Raw genomic sequence first — 15,699 nt, 5'->3', positions numbered from 1 at the left:
GCTAGATCTCTCGGAAAACTCAGTATTTCTTCGTGTCTATGGTGTAGTGGTTATCACGTCCGCCTAACACGCGGAAGGTCCCAGTTTCGAGTCCTGGTAGATACATGTTTTGTCCATCGTGATTGGGCATAATAAAGCTAGGTCTCTTGGAAATTTCAACATAACTACGTATCTATGGTGTAGTGGTTATCACGTCCGCTTCACACGCGGAAGGTCCCAGGTTCGAGCCCTGGTAGATACATATTTTGTCCATAGTGATTGGGCATAAAAAAAGCTAGGTCTCTTGGAAAACTCAGTATCGACACGTATCTATGGTGTAGTGGTTATCACGTCCGCCTAACACGCGGAAGGTCCCAGGTTCGATCCCTGGTAGATACATATTTTGTCCATCGTGATTGGGCATAAAAAAGCTAGGTCTCTTGGAAATTTCAACATAACTACGTATCTATGGTGTAGTGGTTATCACGTCCGCTTTACACGCGGAAGTTCCCAGGTACGAGCCCTGCTAGATACATATTTTGACCATCGTGATAGGACATAAAAAAGCTAGGTCTCTTGGAAAACTCAATATTACTAAGTGTCTATGGGATAGTGGTTATCACGTCCGCCTAACACGCGGAATCTCCCAGGTTCCAGCCCTGGTAGATACAAATTTTGTCCATCGTGATTGGGCATAAAAAAGCTAGGTCTCTTGGAAATGTCAGCATTTCAACGTATCTATGTTGTAGTGGTTAACACGTCCGCTTCACACGCGGAAGGTCCCAGGTTCGAGCCCTGGTGGATACACATTTTGACCATCGAAATAGGACATTAAAAAAAGCTAAGTCTCTTGGAAAACTCAATGTTTCTAAGTGTCTATGGGATGGTGGTTATCCCGTCCGGCTAACACGCGGAAGGTCCAAGGTTCGACGCCCATAAGATACATGTTTTGACCATCGTGATTAGGCATAAAAATATGCTAGGTCTCTCGGAAAACTCAGTATTACTACGTATCTGTGGTGTAGTGGTTATCACGTCCGATTCACACGCGGAAGGTCCCAGGTTCGAGCCCTGGTAGATACATGTTTTGTCCATCGTGATTGGGCATAAAAATAAGCTAGATCTCTCGGAAAACTGAGTATTTCTACGTTACTATGGTGTAGTGGTTATCACGTCCACCTAACACGCGGAAGGTCCCAGGTTCGAGCCCTGGTAGATACATATTTTGTCCATCGTGATTGGGCATAAAAAAGCTAGGTCTCTTGGAAATTTCAACATAACTGCGTATTCTACAGGGCCGGAAGGCCCTTGTAGATATGACTTGATACCGTTTTGTAACGTTAAAGTAATATTCACCCGCTTTTGCTAATTTCCTATGGAGATTAACATGGGTTTTTCGTGATATTTCCCCACCGATAACTTAAAAACTACAGCGAAGATACTTTTCGGAATCATCTTAAATTAACAATTAAGTATTTAGGGTGTGCTATCGGCCAGCTTGATCAAAACAATTAAGTCTAAGTATGTTAATTTTACTTAATTACAGAAGTATCGTGATTGGACATAATAATTAGCTAGATCTCTTGGAAAACTCAGTGTCACTACGTATCTGTAGTGTGGTGGTTATCACGTCCACTTCACACGCGGAAGGTCCCAGGTTCGAGCCCTGGTAGATACATGTATTGACCATCGTGATTGGACATAAGAATTAGCTAGATCTCTTGGAAAACTCAGTGCTACCACGTATCTATGGTGTAGTGGTTATCACGTCCGCTTCACATGCGGAAAGTCCCAGGTAGAGATATGTTTTAACCATCTTTATTGGACATAATAATTAGTTAGATCTCTTGGAAAACTTAGACTTACCACGTGTCTGTGGTGTATTGGTTATAATAAATATTTAACAATTATTTCACTTCACTTGGTTTAATAAGGTGACATAGGTAGCGTACTTTTTCCCTACTTTTAAAACAATTAAACTAAGTAATATTAGAAGTTCAATAGATTGTCTAAAAAAGATGTTAAAAGCCATTGTTAATGGTGCATAAATGCTTAATATTTCCTTAATACTTGCAAATAATATTAGTAAATGGCGTGAATTGATCATAGAAATGGGGTTAAAGTACACCCTAAATGATGTCTTTTATGGCACTGGAAAAAACAGAATATATGGTGTTTGAATGCACCATTATATTTTAGAGTGCAAATGTACGACGGTAAAGCAAACCTTATTATTCAAAATTTAATTACATTAAGACTGAAGTGACAGATATTATATAAAAACGTCTTGGTTTGGACCAAGGCCGAAAAAACAAACGATATGTGTGAGGTTTATCAATTGACTGTAGTTCAGATATTGAAATATTTTTCTAGTTCTTTTATCCACTCAATCCTTAATCAATATTTAATTCAATCAACTGACTTTACTGTTAATCGATCTAGTCCCTCTAAATTAATTGAAAAAATTACATATCTACGCTTTTTCAAGAACTATTAATTTCATGATAAAATGTTTTCGAAAATGTAATTGTTCTTGAAAAAGCGTAGATATGTAATTTTTTCAACTAATTTAGAGGGACTAGATCGATTAACAGTAAAATCAGTTGATTGAATTAAATATTGATTAAGGATTGAGTGGATAAAAAGAACTAGAAAAAAATTTCAATATCTGAACTTCAGTCAATTGATAAACCTCACACATATCGTTTGTTTTTTCGGCCTTGGTCCAAACCAAGACGTTTTTATGTAATCTATGGTGTAGTGGCTATCACGTCCGCTTCACAAACGGAAGGTTCCAGGTTCGAGCCCTGGTAGATACATGTTTTGTCCATCGTGAATGGGCATAAAAATAAGCTAGATCTCTCGGAAAACTCAGTTTTTCTACGTATCTATGGTGTAGTGGTTATCACGTCCGCCTAACACGCGGCAGGTCCCAGGTTCGAGCCTTGGTAGATATATATTTTGTCCATCGTGATTGAGCATAAAAAAGCTAGGTCTCTTGGAAATTTCAACATAACTACGTATCTATGGTGTAGTGGTTATCACGTCCGCTTCACGCGCGGAAGGTCCCAGGTTCGAGCCCTGGTAGATACATGTTTTGTCCATCGTGATTGAGCATAAAAAAGCTAGGTCTCTTGGAAATTTCAACATAACTACGTATCTATGGTGTAGTGGTTATCACGTCCGCTTCACGCGTGGAAGGTCCCAGGTTCGAGCCCTGGTAGATACATGTTTTGTCCATCGTGATTGGGCATAAATATAAGCTACATCTCTCGGAAAACTCAGTATTACTACGTATTTATGGTGTAGTGGTTATCACGTCCGCCTAACACGCGGAATCTCCCAGGTTCGAGCCCTGGTAGATACATATTTTGTCCGTCGTGATTGGGCATAAAAAAGCTAGGTCTCTTGGAAATTTCAGCATTACTACGTATCTATATTGTAGTGGTTAACACGTCCGCTTCACACGCGGAAGGTCCCAGGTTCGAGCCCTGGTGGATACACATTTTGACCATCGATATATCACATTAAAAAAAGCTAGGTCTCTTGGAAAACTCAATATTAGTAAGTGTCTATGGGATAGTGGTTATCACGTCCGGCTAACACGCGGAAGGTCCCAGGTTCGAGCCCTGGTAGATACATATTTTGTCCATCGTGATTGGGCATAAAAAAGCTAGGTCTCGTGGAAATTTCAGCGTTACTACGTATCTGTGTTGTAGTGGTTAACACGTCCGCTTCACACGCGGAAAGTCCCAGGTTCGAGCCTTGGTGGATACACATTTTGACCATCGATATAGGACATTAAAAAAAGCTAGGTCTCTTGGAAAACTCAATATTACTAAGTGTCTATGGGATAGTGGTTATCACGTCCGGCTAACACGCGGAAGGTCCCAGGTTCGAGCCCTGGTAGATACATATTTTGTCCATCGTGATTGGGCATAAAAAAGCTAGGTCTCGTGGAAATTTCAACATAACTACGTATCTATGGTGTAGTGGTTATCACGTCCGCTTCACACGCGGAAGGTCCCAGGTTCGAGCCCTGGTAGATACATGTTTTGTCCATCGTGATTGGGCATAAAAATAAGCTAGATCTCTCGGAAAACTCAATATTACTAAGTGTCTATGGGATAGTGGTTATCACGTCCGGCTAACACGCGGAAGGTCCCAGGTTCGAGCCCTGGTAGATACATATTTTGTCCATCGTGATTGAGCATAAAAAAGCTAGGTCTCTTGGAAATTTCAACATAACTACGTATCTCTGGTGTAGTGGTTATCACGTCCGCTTCACACGCGGAAGGTCCCAGGTTCGAGCCCTGGTAGATACATGTTTTGTCCATCGTGATTGGGTATTAAAATAAGCTAGATCTCTCGGAAAACTCAGTATTTCTACGTATCTATGGTGTAGTGGTTATCACGTCCGCCTAACACGCGGCAGGTCCCAGGTTCGAGCCCTGGTAGATACATATTTTGTCCATCGTGATTGAGCATAAAAAAGCTAGGTCTCTTGGAAATTTCAACATAACTACGTATCTATGGTGTAGTGGTTATCACGTCCGCTTCACACGCGGAAGGTCCCAGGTTCGAGCCCTGGTAGATACATGTTTTGTCCATCGTGATTGGGCATAAAAATAAGCTAGATCTCTCGGAAAACTCAGTATTTCTACGTATCTATGGTGTAGTGGTTATCACGTCCGCCTAACACAGGGAAGGTCCCAGGTTCGAGCCCTGCTAGACATATATTTTGACCATCGTGATAGGACATAAAAAAAGCTAGGTCTCTTGGAAAACTCAGTATCACTTCGTATCTATGGGATAGTGGTTATCACGTCTGGCTAACACGCGGAAGGTCCCAGGTTCGAGGCCCATAAGATACATGTTTTGACCATCGTGATTAGGCATAAAAATAAAATAGGTCTCTTGGAAAACTCAGTATTACTACGTATCAATGGTGTAGTGGTTATCACGTCCGCCTAACACGCGGAAGGTCCCAGGTTCGAGCCCTGGTAGATACATAATTTGTCCATCGTGATTGGGCATAAAAAAGCCATATCTCTTGGAAATTTCAACATAACTACGTATCTATGGTGTAGTGGTTATCACGTCCGCTTCACACGCGGTAGCTTCCAGGTTCGAGCCCTGGTAGATACATGTTTTTTCCATCGTGATTGGGCATAAAAATAAGCTAGATCTCTCGGAAAACTCAGTATTTCTTCGTGTCTATGGTGTAGTGGTTATCACGTCCGCCTAACACGCGGAAGGTCCCAGTTTCGAGTCCTGGTAGATACATGTTTTGTCCATCGTGATTGGGCATAATAAAGCTAGGTCTCTTGGAAATTTCAACATAACTACGTATCTATGGTGTAGTGGTTATCACGTCCGCTTCACACGCGGAAGGTCCCAGGTTCGAGCCCTGGTAGATACATATTTTGTCCATAGTGATTGGGCATAAAAAAAGCTAGGTCTCCTGGAAAACTCAGTATCGACACGTATCTATGGTGTAGTGGTTATCACGTCCGCCTAACACGCGGAAGGTCCCAGGTTCGATCCCTGGTAGATACATATTTTGTCCATCGTGATTGGGCATAAAAAAGCTAGGTCTCTTGGAAATTTCAACATAACTACGTATCTATGGTGTAGTGGTTATCACGTCCGCTTTACACGCGGAAGTTCCCAGGTACGAGCCCTGCTAGATACATATTTTGACCATCGTGATAGGACATAAAAAAGCTAGGTCTCTTGGAAAACTCAATATTACTAAGTGTCTATGGGATAGTGGTTATCACGTCCGCCTAACACGCGGAATCTCCCAGGTTCCAGCCCTGGTAGATACATATTTTGTCCATCGTGATTGGGCATAAAAAAGCTAGGTCTCTTGGAAATGTCAGCATTTCAACGTATCTATGTTGTAGTGGTTAACACGTCCGCTTCACACGCGGAAGGTCCCAGGTTCGAGCCCTGGTGGATACACATTTTGACCATCGATATAGGACATTAAAAAAAGCTAGGTCTCTTGGAAAACTCAATGTTTCTAAGTGTCTATGGGATGGTGGTTATCCCGTCCGGCTAACACGCGGAAGGTCCAAGGTTCGACGCCCATAAGATACATGTTTTGACCATCGTGATTAGGCATAAAAATATGCTAGGTCTCTCGGAAAACTCAGTATTACTACGTATCTGTGGTGTAGTGGTTATCACGTCCGATTCACACGCGGAAGGTCCCAGGTTCGAGCCCTGGTAGATACATGTTTTGTCCATCGTGATTGGGCATAAAAATAAGCTAGATCTCTCGGAAAACTGAGTATTTCTACGTTACTATGGTGTAGTAGTTATCACGTCCACCTAACACGCGGAAGGTCCCAGGTTCGAGCCCTGGTAGATACATATTTTGTCCATCGTGATTGGGCATAAAAAAGCTAGGTCTCTTGGAAATTTCAACATAACTGCGTATTCTACAGGGCCGGAAGGCCCTTGTAGATATGACTTGATACCGTTTTGTAACGTTAAAGTAATATTCACCCGCTTTTGCTAATTTCCTATGGAGATTAACATGGGTTTTTCGTGATATTTCCCCACCGATAACTTAAAAACTACAGCGAAGATACTTTTCGGAATCATCTTAAATTAACAATTAAGAATTTAGGGTGTGCTATCGGCCAGCTTGATCAAAACAATTAAGTCTAAGTATGTTAATTTTACTTAATTACAGAAGTATCGTGATTGGACATAATAATTAGCTAGATCTCTTGGAAAACTCAGTGTCACTACGTATCTGTAGTGTGGTGGTTATCACGTCCACTTCACACGCGGAAGGTCCCAGGTTCGAGCCCTGGTAGATACATGTATTGACCATCGTGATTGGACATAAGAATTAGCTAGATCTCTTGGAAAACTCAGTGCTACCACGTATCTATGGTGTAGTGGTTATCACGTCCGCTTCACATGCGGAAAGTCCCAGGTAGAGATATGTTTTAACCATCTTTATTGGACATAATAATTAGTTAGATCTCTTGGAAAACTTAGACTTACCACGTGTCTGTGGTGTATTGGTTATAATAAATATTTAACAATTATTTCACTTCACTTGGTTTAATAAGGTGACATAGGTAGCGTACTTTTTCCCTACTTTTAAAACAATTAAACTAAGTAATATTAGAAGTTCAATAGATTGTCTAAAAAAGATGTTAAAAGCCATTGTTAATGGTGCATAAATGCTTAATATTTCCTTAATACTTGCAAATAATATTAGTAAATGGCGTGAATTGATCATAGAAATGGGGTTAAAGTACACCCTAAATGATGTCTTTTATGGCACTGGAAAAAACAGAATATATGGTGTTTGAATGCACCATTATATTTTAGAGTGCAAATGTACGACGGTAAAGCAAACCTTATTATTCAAAATTTAATTACATTAAGACTGAAGTGACAGATATTATATAAAAACGTCTTGGTTTGGACCAAGGCCGAAAAAACAAACGATATGTGTGAGGTTTATCAATTGACTGTAGTTCAGATATTGAAATATTTTTCTAGTTCTTTTATCCACTCAATCCTTAATCAATATTTAATTCAATCAACTGACTTTACTGTTAATCGATCTAGTCCCTCTAAATTAATTGAAAAAATTACATATCTACGCTTTTTCAAGAACTATTAATTTCATGATAAAATGTTTTCGAAAATGTAATTGTTCTTGAAAAAGCGTAGATATGTAATTTTTTCAACTAATTTAGAGGGACTAGATCGATTAACAGTAAAATCAGTTGATTGAATTAAATATTGATTAAGGATTGAGTGGATAAAAAGAACTAGAAAAAAATTTCAATATCTGAACTTCAGTCAATTGATAAACCTCACACATATCGTTTGTTTTTTCGGCCTTGGTCCAAACCAAGACGTTTTTATGTAATCTATGGTGTAGTGGTTATCACGTCCGCTTCACAAACGGAAGGTTCCAGGTTCGAGCCCTGGTAGATACATGTTTTGTCCATCGTGATTGGGCATAAAAATAAGCTAGATCTCTCGGAAAACTCAGTTTTTCTACGTATCTATGGTGTAGTGGTTATCACGTCCGCCTAACACGCGGCAGGTCCCAGGTTCGAGCCTTGGTAGATATATATTTTGTCCATCGTGATTAAGCATAAAAAAGCTAGGTCTCTTGGAAATTTCAACATAACTACGTATCTATGGTGTAGTGGTTATCACGTCCGCTTCACGCGCGGAAGGTCCCAGGTTCGAGCCCTGGTAGATACATGTTTTGTCCATCGTGATTGAGCATAAAAAAGCTAGGTCTCTTGGAAATTTCAACATAACTACGTATCTATGGTGTAGTGGTTATCACGTCCGCTTCACGCGCGGAAGGTCCCAGGTTCGAGCCCTGGTAGATACATGTTTTGTCCATCGTGATTGGGCATAAATATAAGCTAGATCTCTCGGAAAACTCAGTATTACTACGTATTTATGGTGTAGTGGTTATCACGTCCGCCTAACACGCGGAATCTCCCAGGTTCGAGCCCTGGTAGATACATATTTTGTCCGTCGTGATTGGGCATAAAAAAGCTAGGTCTCTTGGAAATTTCAGCATTACTACGTATCTATATTGTAGTGGTTAACACGTCCGCTTCACACGCGGAAGGTACCAGGTTCGAGCCCTGGTGGATACACATTTTGACCATCGATATAGGACATTAAAAAAAGCTAGGTCTCTTGGAAAACTCAATATTAGTAAGTGTCTATGGGATAGTGGTTATCACGTCCGGCTAACACGCGGAAGGTCCCAGGTTCGAGCCCTGGTAGATACATATTTTGTCCATCGTGATTGGGCATAAAAAAGCTAGGTCTCGTGGAAATTTCAGCGTTACTACGTATCTGTGTTGTAGTGGTTAACACGTCCGCTTCACACGCGGAAAGTCCCAGGTTCGAGCCTTGGTGGATACACATTTTGACCATCGATATAGGACATTAAAAAAAGCTAGGTCTCTTGGAAAACTCAATATTACTAAGTGTCTATGGGATAGTGGTTATCACGTCCGGCTAACACGCGGAAGGTCCCAGGTTCGAGCCCTGGTAGATACATATTTTGTCCATCGTGATTGGGCATAAAAAAGCTAGGTCTCGTGGAAATTTCAACATAACTACGTATCTATGGTGTAGTGGTTATCACGTCCGCTTCACACGCGGAAGGTCCCAGGTTCGAGCCCTGGTAGATACATGTTTTGTCCATCGTGATTGGGCATAAAAATAAGCTAGATCTCTCGGAAAACTCAATATTACTAAGTGTCTATGGGATAGTGGTTATCACGTCCGGCTAACACGCGGAAGGTCCCAGGTTCGAGCCCTGGTAGATACATATTTTGTCCATCGTGATTGAGCATAAAAAAGCTAGGTCTCTTGGAAATTTCAACATAACTACGTATCTCTGGTGTAGTGGTTATCACGTCCGCTTCACACGCGGAAGGTCCCAGGTTCGAGCCCTGGTAGATACATGTTTTGTCCATCGTGATTGGGTATTAAAATAAGCTAGATCTCTCGGAAAACTCAGTATTTCTACGTATCTATGGTGTAGTGGTTATCACGTCCGCCTAACACGCGGCAGGTCCCAGGTTCGAGCCCTGGTAGATACATATTTTGTCCATCGTGATTGAGCATAAAAAAGCTAGGTCTCTTGGAAATTTCAACATAACTACGTATCTATGGTGTAGTGGTTATCACGTCCGCTTCACACGCGGAAGGGCCCAGGTTCGAGCCCTGGTAGATACATGTTTTGTCCATCGTGATTGGGCATAAAAATAAGCTAGATCTCTCGGAAAACTCAGTATTTCTACGTATCTATGGTGTAGTGGTTATCACGTCCGCCTAACACAGGGAAGGTCCAAGGTTCGAGCCCTGCTAGACATATATTTTGACCATCGTGATAGGACATAAAAAAGCTAGGTCTCTTGGAAAACTCAGTATCACTTCGTATCTATGGGATAGTGGTTATCACGTCTGGCTAACACGCGGAAGGTCCCAGGTTCGAGGCCCATAAGATACATGTTTTGACCATCGTGATTAGGCATAAAAATAAAATAGGTCTCTTGGAAAACTCAGTTCTACTACGTATTTATAGTGTAGTGGTTATCACGTCCGCTTTACACGCGGAATGTCCCAGGTTCGAGCCCTGGTAGATACATGTTTGTCCGTCGTGATTGGGCATAAATATAAGCTAGATCTCTCGGAAAACTCAGTATTACTACGTATCTATGGTGTAGTGGTTATCACGTCCGCCTAACACAGGGAAGGTCCCAGGTTCGAGCCCTGCTAGATACATATTTTGACCATCGTGATAGGACATAAAAAAAGCTAGGTCTCTTGGAAAACTCAGTATCACTTCGTATCTATGGGATAGTGGTTATCACGTCTGGCTAACACGCGGAAGGTCCCAGGTTCGAGGCCCATAAGATACATGTTTTGATCATCGTGATTAGGCATAAAAATAAAATAGGTCTCTTGGAAAACTCAGTTCTACTACGTATTTATAGTGTAGTGGTTATCACGTCCGCTTTACACGCGGAATGTCCCAGGTTCGAGCCCTGGTAGATACATGTTTTGTCCATCGTGATTGGGCATAAATATAAGCTAGATCTAACGGAAAACTCAGTATTACTACGTATCTATGGTGTAGTGGTTATCACGTCCGCCTAACACGCGGAATCTCCCAGGTTCGAGCCCTGGTAGATACAGATTTTGTCCGTCGTGATTGGGCATAAAAAAGCTAGGTCTCTTGGAAATTTCAGCATTACTACGTATCTATGTTGTAGGGGTTAACACGTCCGCTTCACACGCGGAAGGTCCCAGGTTCGAGCCCTGGTGGATACACATTTTGACCATCGATATAGGACATTAAAAAAAGCTAGGTCTCTTGGAAAACTCAATATTACTAAGTGTCTATGGGATAGTGGTTATCACGTCCGGCTAACACTTGGAAGGTCCCAGGTTCGAGCCCTGGTAGATACATATTTTTTCCATCGTGATTGGGCATAAAAAAGCTAGGTCTCGTGGAAATTTCAACATAACTACGTATCTATGGTGTAGTGGTTATCACGTCCGCTTCACATGCGGAAGGTCCCAGGTTCGAGCCCTGGTAGATACATGTTTTGTCCATCGTGATTGGGCATAAAAATAAGCTAGATCTCTCGGAAAACTCAGTATTTCTATGTATCTATGGTGTAGTGGTTATCACGTCCGCCTAACACGCGGCAGGACCCAGGTTCGAGCCCTGGTAGATACATATTTTGTCCATCGTGATTGAGCATAAAAAAGCTAGGTCTCTTGGAAATTTCAACATAACTACGTATCTATGGTGTAGTGGTTATCACGTCCGCTTCACACGCGGAAGGTCCCAGGTTCGAGCCCTGGTAGATACATGTTTTGTCCATCGTGATTGGGCATAAAAATAAGCTAGATCTCTCGGAAAACTCAGTATTTCTTCGTATCTATGGGATAGTGGTTATCACGTCTGGCTAACACGCGGATGGTCCCAGGTTCGAGACCCATAAGATACATGTTTTGACCATCGTGATTAGGCATAAAAATAAAATAGGTCTCTTGGAAAACTCAGTTCTACTACGTATCTATGGTGTAGTGGTTATCACGTCCGCCTAACACGCGGAATCTCCCAGGTTCGAGCGCTGGTAGATGCATATTTTGTCCATCGTGATTGGGCATAAAAAAGCTAGGTCTTTTGGAAATTTCAGCATTACTACGTATCTATGTTGTAGTGGTTAACACGTCCGCTTCACACGCGGAAGGTCCCAGGTGCGAGCCCTGGTGGATACACATTTTGACCATCGATTTAGGACATTAAAAAAAGCTAGGTCTCTTGGAAAACTCAATATTACTAAGTGTCTATGGGATAGTGGTTATCACGTCCGGCTAACACGCGGAAGGTCCAAGGTTCGACGCCCATAAGATACATGTTTTGACCATCGTGATTAGGCATAAAAATATGCTAGGTCTCTTTGAAAACTCAATTTTACTACGTAGCTATAGCGTAGTGGTTATCACGTCCGCTTTACACGCGGAAGGTCCCAGGTTCGAGCCCTGGTAGATACATGTTTTGTCCATCGTGATTGGGCATAAAAATAAGCTAGATCTCTCGGAAAACTCAGTATTTCTACGTATCTATGGTGTAGTGGTTATCACGTCCACCTAACACGCGGAAGGTCCCAGGTTCGAGCCCTGCTAGATACATATTTTGACCATCGTGATAGGACATAAAAAAGCTAGGTCTCTTGGAAAACTCAGTATCACTTCGTATCTATGGGATAGTGGTTATCACGTCTGGCTAACACGCGGAAGGTCCCAGGTTCGAGGCCCATAAGATACATGTTTTGACCATCGTGATTAGGCATAAAAATAAAATAGGTCTCTTGGAAAACTCAGTTCTACTACGTATTTATAGTGTAGTGGTTATCACGTCCGCTTTACACGCGGAATGTCCCAGGTTCGAGCCCTGGTAGATACATGTTTGTCCGTCGTGATTGGGCATAAATATAAGCTAGATCTCTCGGAAAACTCAGTATTACTACGTATCTATGGTGTAGTGGTTATCACGTCCGCCTAACACAGGGAAGGTCCCAGGTTCGAGCCCTGCTAGATACATATTTTGACCATCGTGATAGGACATAAAAAAAGCTAGGTCTCTTGGAAAACTCAGTATCACTTCGTATCTATGGGATAGTGGTTATCACGTCTGGCTAACACGCGGAAGGTCCCAGGTTCGAGGCCCATAAGATACATGTTTTGATCATCGTGATTAGGCATAAAAATAAAATAGGTCTCTTGGAAAACTCAGTTCTACTACGTATTTATAGTGTAGTGGTTATCACGTCCGCTTTACACGCGGAATGTCCCAGGTTCGAGCCCTGGTAGATACATGTTTTGTCCATCGTGATTGGGCATAAATATAAGCTAGATCTAACGGAAAACTCAGTATTACTACGTATCTATGGTGTAGTGGTTATCACGTCCGCCTAACACGCGGAATCTCCCAGGTTCGAGCCCTGGTAGATACAGATTTTGTCCGTCGTGATTGGGCATAAAAAAGCTAGGTCTCTTGGAAATTTCAGCATTACTACGTATCTATGTTGTAGGGGTTAACACGTCCGCTTCACACGCGGAAGGTCCCAGGTTCGAGCCCTGGTGGATACACATTTTGACCATCGATATAGGACATTAAAAAAAGCTAGGTCTCTTGGAAAACTCAATATTACTAAGTGTCTATGGGATAGTGGTTATCACGTCCGGCTAACACTTGGAAGGTCCCAGGTTCGAGCCCTGGTAGATACATATTTTTTCCATCGTGATTGGGCATAAAAAAGCTAGGTCTCGTGGAAATTTCAACATAACTACGTATCTATGGTGTAGTGGTTATCACGTCCGCTTCACATGCGGAAGGTCCCAGGTTCGAGCCCTGGTAGATACATGTTTTGTCCATCGTGATTGGGCATAAAAATAAGCTAGATCTCTCGGAAAACTCAGTATTTCTATGTATCTATGGTGTAGTGGTTATCACGTCCGCCTAACACGCGGCAGGACCCAGGTTCGAGCCCTGGTAGATACATATTTTGTCCATCGTGATTGAGCATAAAAAAGCTAGGTCTCTTGGAAATTTCAACATAACTACGTATCTATGGTGTAGTGGTTATCACGTCCGCTTCACACGCGGAAGGTCCCAGGTTCGAGCCCTGGTAGATACATGTTTTGTCCATCGTGATTGGGCATAAAAATAAGCTAGATCTCTCGGAAAACTCAGTATTTCTTCGTATCTATGGGATAGTGGTTATCACGTCTGGCTAACACGCGGATGGTCCCAGGTTCGAGACCCATAAGATACATGTTTTGACCATCGTGATTAGGCATAAAAATAAAATAGGTCTCTTGGAAAACTCAGTTCTACTACGTATCTATGGTGTAGTGGTTATCACGTCCGCCTAACACGCGGAATCTCCCAGGTTCGAGCGCTGGTAGATGCATATTTTGTCCATCGTGATTGGGCATAAAAAAGCTAGGTCTTTTGGAAATTTCAGCATTACTACGTATCTATGTTGTAGTGGTTAACACGTCCGCTTCACACGCGGAAGGTCCCAGGTGCGAGCCCTGGTGGATACACATTTTGACCATCGATTTAGGACATTAAAAAAAGCTAGGTCTCTTGGAAAACTCAATATTACTAAGTGTCTATGGGATAGTGGTTATCACGTCCGGCTAACACGCGGAAGGTCCAAGGTTCGACGCCCATAAGATACATGTTTTGACCATCGTGATTAGGCATAAAAATATGCTAGGTCTCTTTGAAAACTCAATTTTACTACGTAGCTATAGCGTAGTGGTTATCACGTCCGCTTTACACGCGGAAGGTCCCAGGTTCGAGCCCTGGTAGATACATGTTTTGTCCATCGTGATTGGGCATAAAAATAAGCTAGATCTCTCGGAAAACTCAGTATTTCTACGTATCTATGGTGTAGTGGTTATCACGTCCACCTAACACGCGGAAGGTCCCAGGTTCGAGCCCTGCTAGATACATATTTTGACCATCGTGATAGGACATAAAAAAGCTAGGTCTCTTGGAAAACTCAGTATCACTTCGTATCTATGGGATAGTGGTTATCACGTCTGGCTAACACGCGGAAGGTCCCAGGTTCGAGACCCATAAGATACATGTTTTGACCATCGTGATTAGGCATAAAAATATGCTAGGTCTCTTTGAAAACTCAATTTTACTACGTAGCTATAGTGTAGTGGTTATCACGTCCGCTTTACACGCGGAAGGTCCCAGGTTCGGGCCCTGGTAGATACATGTTTTGTAAATCGTGATTGGGCATAAAAATAAGCTAGATCTCTCGGAAAACTCAGTATTACAACGTATCTGTGGTGTAGTGGTTATCACGTCCGCTTTACACGCGGAAGGTCCCATGTTCGAGCCCTGGTAGATACATGTTTTGTCCATCGTGATTGGGCATAAAAATTAGCTAGATCTGTCGGAAAACTCAGCATTACTACGTATCTATGGTGTAGTGGTTATCACGTCCGCTTAATACACGGAAGGTCCCAAGTTCGAGTCCTGGTAGATAAATGTTTTGTCCATCGTGATTGGGCATAAAAAAGCTAGGTCTCTTGGAAATTTCAGCATAACTACGTATCTATGGTGTAGTAGTTATCACGTCCGCTTCACACGCGGAAGGTCCCAGGTTCGAGCCCTGGTAGATACATATTTTGTCCATCGTGATTGGGCATAAAAAAGCTAGGATCTTGGAAAACTCAGTATCACTACGTTTCTATGGTGTAGTGGTTATCACGTCCGCCTAACACGCGGAAGGTCCCAGGTTCGAGCCCTGGTAGATACATATTTTGTCCATCGTGATTGGGCATAAAAAAGCTAGGTCTCTTGGAAATTTCAACATAACTACGTATCTATGGTGTAGTGGTTATCACGTCCGCTTCACACGCGGAAGGTCCCAGGTTCGAGCCCTGGTAGATACATGTTTTGTCCATCGTGATTGGGCATAAAAATAAGCTAGATCTCTCGGAAAACTCAGTATTTCTACGTATCTATGGTGTAGTGGTTATCACGTCCGCCTAACACGCGGAAGGTCCCAGGTTCGAGCCCTGCTAGATACATATTTTGACCATCGTGATAGGACATAAAAAAGCTAGGTCTCTTGGAAAACTCAGTATCAC

At 42.2% G+C, this 15,699-nt stretch overlaps 51 non-coding genes across 51 annotated transcripts; all 51 read left to right on the top strand.

Moving 5' to 3' along the window:
* The first annotated feature begins 32 nt into the window (after positions 1 to 32).
* TRNAV-AAC (transfer RNA valine (anticodon AAC)) lies at positions 33 to 105 on the top strand. Its single transcript has one exon. It is a non-coding gene; the product is annotated as a tRNA-Val (tRNA).
* A 63-nt stretch (positions 106 to 168) lies between these two features.
* Positions 169 to 241, top strand: TRNAV-CAC (transfer RNA valine (anticodon CAC)). The gene has a single exon. It is a non-coding gene; the product is annotated as a tRNA-Val (tRNA).
* A 64-nt stretch (positions 242 to 305) lies between these two features.
* Positions 306 to 378, top strand: TRNAV-AAC (transfer RNA valine (anticodon AAC)). The gene has a single exon. It is a non-coding gene; the product is annotated as a tRNA-Val (tRNA).
* Positions 379 to 713: 335 nt separating this feature from the next.
* On the top strand, positions 714 to 786 carry TRNAV-CAC (transfer RNA valine (anticodon CAC)). The gene has a single exon. It is a non-coding gene; the product is annotated as a tRNA-Val (tRNA).
* Positions 787 to 989: 203 nt separating this feature from the next.
* On the top strand, positions 990 to 1,062 carry TRNAV-CAC (transfer RNA valine (anticodon CAC)). The gene has a single exon. It is a non-coding gene; the product is annotated as a tRNA-Val (tRNA).
* A 522-nt stretch (positions 1,063 to 1,584) lies between these two features.
* Positions 1,585 to 1,657, top strand: TRNAV-CAC (transfer RNA valine (anticodon CAC)). The gene has a single exon. It is a non-coding gene; the product is annotated as a tRNA-Val (tRNA).
* A 1,067-nt stretch (positions 1,658 to 2,724) lies between these two features.
* On the top strand, positions 2,725 to 2,798 carry TRNAV-CAC (transfer RNA valine (anticodon CAC)). The gene has a single exon. It is a non-coding gene; the product is annotated as a tRNA-Val (tRNA).
* Positions 2,799 to 2,999: 201 nt separating this feature from the next.
* Positions 3,000 to 3,072, top strand: TRNAV-CAC (transfer RNA valine (anticodon CAC)). The gene has a single exon. It is a non-coding gene; the product is annotated as a tRNA-Val (tRNA).
* Positions 3,073 to 3,135: 63 nt separating this feature from the next.
* Positions 3,136 to 3,208, top strand: TRNAV-CAC (transfer RNA valine (anticodon CAC)). Its single transcript has one exon. It is a non-coding gene; the product is annotated as a tRNA-Val (tRNA).
* Positions 3,209 to 3,409: 201 nt separating this feature from the next.
* TRNAV-CAC (transfer RNA valine (anticodon CAC)) lies at positions 3,410 to 3,482 on the top strand. The gene has a single exon. It is a non-coding gene; the product is annotated as a tRNA-Val (tRNA).
* Positions 3,483 to 3,957: 475 nt separating this feature from the next.
* Positions 3,958 to 4,030, top strand: TRNAV-CAC (transfer RNA valine (anticodon CAC)). The gene has a single exon. It is a non-coding gene; the product is annotated as a tRNA-Val (tRNA).
* A 201-nt stretch (positions 4,031 to 4,231) lies between these two features.
* TRNAV-CAC (transfer RNA valine (anticodon CAC)) lies at positions 4,232 to 4,304 on the top strand. Its single transcript has one exon. It is a non-coding gene; the product is annotated as a tRNA-Val (tRNA).
* Positions 4,305 to 4,369: 65 nt separating this feature from the next.
* On the top strand, positions 4,370 to 4,442 carry TRNAV-AAC (transfer RNA valine (anticodon AAC)). The gene has a single exon. It is a non-coding gene; the product is annotated as a tRNA-Val (tRNA).
* A 63-nt stretch (positions 4,443 to 4,505) lies between these two features.
* On the top strand, positions 4,506 to 4,578 carry TRNAV-CAC (transfer RNA valine (anticodon CAC)). Its single transcript has one exon. It is a non-coding gene; the product is annotated as a tRNA-Val (tRNA).
* A 340-nt stretch (positions 4,579 to 4,918) lies between these two features.
* On the top strand, positions 4,919 to 4,991 carry TRNAV-AAC (transfer RNA valine (anticodon AAC)). The gene has a single exon. It is a non-coding gene; the product is annotated as a tRNA-Val (tRNA).
* A 63-nt stretch (positions 4,992 to 5,054) lies between these two features.
* TRNAV-CAC (transfer RNA valine (anticodon CAC)) lies at positions 5,055 to 5,127 on the top strand. The gene has a single exon. It is a non-coding gene; the product is annotated as a tRNA-Val (tRNA).
* Positions 5,128 to 5,192: 65 nt separating this feature from the next.
* TRNAV-AAC (transfer RNA valine (anticodon AAC)) lies at positions 5,193 to 5,265 on the top strand. Its single transcript has one exon. It is a non-coding gene; the product is annotated as a tRNA-Val (tRNA).
* Positions 5,266 to 5,328: 63 nt separating this feature from the next.
* Positions 5,329 to 5,401, top strand: TRNAV-CAC (transfer RNA valine (anticodon CAC)). The gene has a single exon. It is a non-coding gene; the product is annotated as a tRNA-Val (tRNA).
* A 64-nt stretch (positions 5,402 to 5,465) lies between these two features.
* On the top strand, positions 5,466 to 5,538 carry TRNAV-AAC (transfer RNA valine (anticodon AAC)). Its single transcript has one exon. It is a non-coding gene; the product is annotated as a tRNA-Val (tRNA).
* A 335-nt stretch (positions 5,539 to 5,873) lies between these two features.
* Positions 5,874 to 5,946, top strand: TRNAV-CAC (transfer RNA valine (anticodon CAC)). The gene has a single exon. It is a non-coding gene; the product is annotated as a tRNA-Val (tRNA).
* A 203-nt stretch (positions 5,947 to 6,149) lies between these two features.
* Positions 6,150 to 6,222, top strand: TRNAV-CAC (transfer RNA valine (anticodon CAC)). Its single transcript has one exon. It is a non-coding gene; the product is annotated as a tRNA-Val (tRNA).
* Positions 6,223 to 6,744: 522 nt separating this feature from the next.
* On the top strand, positions 6,745 to 6,817 carry TRNAV-CAC (transfer RNA valine (anticodon CAC)). The gene has a single exon. It is a non-coding gene; the product is annotated as a tRNA-Val (tRNA).
* Positions 6,818 to 7,884: 1,067 nt separating this feature from the next.
* TRNAV-CAC (transfer RNA valine (anticodon CAC)) lies at positions 7,885 to 7,958 on the top strand. The gene has a single exon. It is a non-coding gene; the product is annotated as a tRNA-Val (tRNA).
* Positions 7,959 to 8,159: 201 nt separating this feature from the next.
* TRNAV-CAC (transfer RNA valine (anticodon CAC)) lies at positions 8,160 to 8,232 on the top strand. Its single transcript has one exon. It is a non-coding gene; the product is annotated as a tRNA-Val (tRNA).
* A 63-nt stretch (positions 8,233 to 8,295) lies between these two features.
* Positions 8,296 to 8,368, top strand: TRNAV-CAC (transfer RNA valine (anticodon CAC)). The gene has a single exon. It is a non-coding gene; the product is annotated as a tRNA-Val (tRNA).
* A 201-nt stretch (positions 8,369 to 8,569) lies between these two features.
* Positions 8,570 to 8,642, top strand: TRNAV-CAC (transfer RNA valine (anticodon CAC)). Its single transcript has one exon. It is a non-coding gene; the product is annotated as a tRNA-Val (tRNA).
* Positions 8,643 to 9,117: 475 nt separating this feature from the next.
* On the top strand, positions 9,118 to 9,190 carry TRNAV-CAC (transfer RNA valine (anticodon CAC)). The gene has a single exon. It is a non-coding gene; the product is annotated as a tRNA-Val (tRNA).
* Positions 9,191 to 9,391: 201 nt separating this feature from the next.
* TRNAV-CAC (transfer RNA valine (anticodon CAC)) lies at positions 9,392 to 9,464 on the top strand. Its single transcript has one exon. It is a non-coding gene; the product is annotated as a tRNA-Val (tRNA).
* A 65-nt stretch (positions 9,465 to 9,529) lies between these two features.
* On the top strand, positions 9,530 to 9,602 carry TRNAV-AAC (transfer RNA valine (anticodon AAC)). The gene has a single exon. It is a non-coding gene; the product is annotated as a tRNA-Val (tRNA).
* Positions 9,603 to 9,665: 63 nt separating this feature from the next.
* Positions 9,666 to 9,738, top strand: TRNAV-CAC (transfer RNA valine (anticodon CAC)). Its single transcript has one exon. It is a non-coding gene; the product is annotated as a tRNA-Val (tRNA).
* A 339-nt stretch (positions 9,739 to 10,077) lies between these two features.
* TRNAV-UAC (transfer RNA valine (anticodon UAC)) lies at positions 10,078 to 10,150 on the top strand. Its single transcript has one exon. It is a non-coding gene; the product is annotated as a tRNA-Val (tRNA).
* Positions 10,151 to 10,489: 339 nt separating this feature from the next.
* Positions 10,490 to 10,562, top strand: TRNAV-UAC (transfer RNA valine (anticodon UAC)). The gene has a single exon. It is a non-coding gene; the product is annotated as a tRNA-Val (tRNA).
* A 65-nt stretch (positions 10,563 to 10,627) lies between these two features.
* TRNAV-AAC (transfer RNA valine (anticodon AAC)) lies at positions 10,628 to 10,700 on the top strand. Its single transcript has one exon. It is a non-coding gene; the product is annotated as a tRNA-Val (tRNA).
* A 63-nt stretch (positions 10,701 to 10,763) lies between these two features.
* On the top strand, positions 10,764 to 10,836 carry TRNAV-CAC (transfer RNA valine (anticodon CAC)). Its single transcript has one exon. It is a non-coding gene; the product is annotated as a tRNA-Val (tRNA).
* Positions 10,837 to 11,037: 201 nt separating this feature from the next.
* On the top strand, positions 11,038 to 11,110 carry TRNAV-CAC (transfer RNA valine (anticodon CAC)). Its single transcript has one exon. It is a non-coding gene; the product is annotated as a tRNA-Val (tRNA).
* Positions 11,111 to 11,175: 65 nt separating this feature from the next.
* On the top strand, positions 11,176 to 11,248 carry TRNAV-AAC (transfer RNA valine (anticodon AAC)). The gene has a single exon. It is a non-coding gene; the product is annotated as a tRNA-Val (tRNA).
* A 63-nt stretch (positions 11,249 to 11,311) lies between these two features.
* Positions 11,312 to 11,384, top strand: TRNAV-CAC (transfer RNA valine (anticodon CAC)). Its single transcript has one exon. It is a non-coding gene; the product is annotated as a tRNA-Val (tRNA).
* A 339-nt stretch (positions 11,385 to 11,723) lies between these two features.
* Positions 11,724 to 11,796, top strand: TRNAV-CAC (transfer RNA valine (anticodon CAC)). The gene has a single exon. It is a non-coding gene; the product is annotated as a tRNA-Val (tRNA).
* A 615-nt stretch (positions 11,797 to 12,411) lies between these two features.
* On the top strand, positions 12,412 to 12,484 carry TRNAV-UAC (transfer RNA valine (anticodon UAC)). Its single transcript has one exon. It is a non-coding gene; the product is annotated as a tRNA-Val (tRNA).
* Positions 12,485 to 12,823: 339 nt separating this feature from the next.
* Positions 12,824 to 12,896, top strand: TRNAV-UAC (transfer RNA valine (anticodon UAC)). The gene has a single exon. It is a non-coding gene; the product is annotated as a tRNA-Val (tRNA).
* Positions 12,897 to 12,961: 65 nt separating this feature from the next.
* TRNAV-AAC (transfer RNA valine (anticodon AAC)) lies at positions 12,962 to 13,034 on the top strand. Its single transcript has one exon. It is a non-coding gene; the product is annotated as a tRNA-Val (tRNA).
* A 63-nt stretch (positions 13,035 to 13,097) lies between these two features.
* Positions 13,098 to 13,170, top strand: TRNAV-CAC (transfer RNA valine (anticodon CAC)). Its single transcript has one exon. It is a non-coding gene; the product is annotated as a tRNA-Val (tRNA).
* Positions 13,171 to 13,371: 201 nt separating this feature from the next.
* Positions 13,372 to 13,444, top strand: TRNAV-CAC (transfer RNA valine (anticodon CAC)). Its single transcript has one exon. It is a non-coding gene; the product is annotated as a tRNA-Val (tRNA).
* Positions 13,445 to 13,509: 65 nt separating this feature from the next.
* TRNAV-AAC (transfer RNA valine (anticodon AAC)) lies at positions 13,510 to 13,582 on the top strand. The gene has a single exon. It is a non-coding gene; the product is annotated as a tRNA-Val (tRNA).
* A 63-nt stretch (positions 13,583 to 13,645) lies between these two features.
* Positions 13,646 to 13,718, top strand: TRNAV-CAC (transfer RNA valine (anticodon CAC)). Its single transcript has one exon. It is a non-coding gene; the product is annotated as a tRNA-Val (tRNA).
* A 339-nt stretch (positions 13,719 to 14,057) lies between these two features.
* On the top strand, positions 14,058 to 14,130 carry TRNAV-CAC (transfer RNA valine (anticodon CAC)). The gene has a single exon. It is a non-coding gene; the product is annotated as a tRNA-Val (tRNA).
* An 891-nt stretch (positions 14,131 to 15,021) lies between these two features.
* On the top strand, positions 15,022 to 15,094 carry TRNAI-AAU (transfer RNA isoleucine (anticodon AAU)). Its single transcript has one exon. It is a non-coding gene; the product is annotated as a tRNA-Ile (tRNA).
* A 63-nt stretch (positions 15,095 to 15,157) lies between these two features.
* Positions 15,158 to 15,230, top strand: TRNAV-CAC (transfer RNA valine (anticodon CAC)). Its single transcript has one exon. It is a non-coding gene; the product is annotated as a tRNA-Val (tRNA).
* A 62-nt stretch (positions 15,231 to 15,292) lies between these two features.
* Positions 15,293 to 15,365, top strand: TRNAV-AAC (transfer RNA valine (anticodon AAC)). The gene has a single exon. It is a non-coding gene; the product is annotated as a tRNA-Val (tRNA).
* Positions 15,366 to 15,428: 63 nt separating this feature from the next.
* TRNAV-CAC (transfer RNA valine (anticodon CAC)) lies at positions 15,429 to 15,501 on the top strand. The gene has a single exon. It is a non-coding gene; the product is annotated as a tRNA-Val (tRNA).
* Positions 15,502 to 15,566: 65 nt separating this feature from the next.
* On the top strand, positions 15,567 to 15,639 carry TRNAV-AAC (transfer RNA valine (anticodon AAC)). The gene has a single exon. It is a non-coding gene; the product is annotated as a tRNA-Val (tRNA).
* The last annotated feature ends 60 nt before the right edge of the window (positions 15,640 to 15,699 follow it).

This window comes from Phalangium opilio, unplaced genomic scaffold (genome assembly GCF_054372755.1).
Source record: "Phalangium opilio isolate 3A_F unplaced genomic scaffold, DU_Popi_V2 ptg000013l_1, whole genome shotgun sequence".
NCBI classification, from domain to species: Eukaryota; Metazoa; Arthropoda; class Arachnida; order Opiliones; family Phalangiidae; genus Phalangium; species Phalangium opilio.
Note: the sequence above shows the minus strand (reverse complement) of the source record. Positions and strands in the feature narration are given on the sequence as shown.